Below are 1,235 nucleotides of genomic sequence, written 5' to 3'. Positions count from 1 at the left end.
CGGCATGTGGGATCTTCCCGGACCGGGGCACGAACCCGTGTCCCCTGCATCGGCAGGGGGGGGGGGGCGCCCCCCCCCCCCCCGCCAGCCCCGCGCCGGGCCCCTGCGCCTCTCCCGGCGGGCTGCGAGCCCTTCTTCCCTCGCCTTGAGCCCTGAAGAAACCTTGTCATAGGCTCTTGTTCCTCGCCCCCGCCCCGGCCCTCGGCGACAGCCCCTGGATCCCCGATGCCAATGGGGCCAAATGGGGAGACTGTCCTCCTCTCGCCCGAGCCTCCCTCCCAGGCTCAGGCCAACCGTTTGAGAACGCAGGAACAGGGGGATGGTGCCACCTGCTGGTCTCTGGGAAGAGGCCAGGGGAGGAAGGACGGTTGTGAGGCTCCTGCAGCTTCCCCCCCATCTTCCATCCAGAGGGGTTGAGGATGGTCTGGGCGCTGGCGCTCAGCTGCCACCTTGGAGACTGCTTATAGCAGCAGCTGATAAGGAGAGGCAGGGACCAAAGTTCTCCCCTGCCCCATCTTTTCCCAAGACCTCAAGTTCTCTAGTCTTCTGAGAGGCACTGAAAATATCGGGGTGGGGATGGCACCCTTAAAACCACAGAAATGGGAGCCAACTGGCAACTTCAAGCTACACGTTGCAGCACCAGCTACGCGGGAGGAGAGGAACAAATCGACTCCAGCGGGTCCCCATGACCCAGGAGCCATTCCAGCAAATTTATGAAAAAAAATATTTTATTCAAAAACACTGTTTACACAAATGTGTAGCCTTTGTACAAAGAACAGAAGAATCCTGCTTCCCGTCCCCACCTTCCTTGAGAGACGTTTCAACCTGGGACTCCTTCCACTGTCAGCTGCCCCTGGCTGCGTGTGGCAGCTTCAGAGAGAGGAGCATGTGAGGTTGGGAGCGAGGCCTTCGCAGACCACAGCCAGTTATGCAACTGTGATGAGGCCTATTCCAGGTTCTACCTCCCAGCAGAGTGGGCCTCGATCAGCTTTTACCCCTCCCTCCAAACTCCACAGGTGAGCTGCAAGCCCCTGATGCTGCCTCTTGCTGCAGGTTTTTTCCAGGAGGGGTTAGGAGATCAACACTGCAAGTCCTGGGCCTCCTGTTCACCACATCCTAGACCAGTCCCTCCCCCACCCCCACCCCCACCCCCACCTCTTCCATAAGTAAGCAAGGTTGCAGACAGAGAGGTGAGGAAAGAAGGCTGGGGCCAGATGGAGGGAAGGGGATATGGG

The sequence above is a fragment of the Lipotes vexillifer genome, unplaced genomic scaffold (assembly GCF_000442215.2).
Source record: "Lipotes vexillifer unplaced genomic scaffold, Lipotes_vexillifer_v1.1 scaffold541, whole genome shotgun sequence".
Taxonomy (NCBI): Eukaryota; Metazoa; Chordata; class Mammalia; order Artiodactyla; family Lipotidae; genus Lipotes; species Lipotes vexillifer.
Note: the sequence above shows the minus strand (reverse complement) of the source record.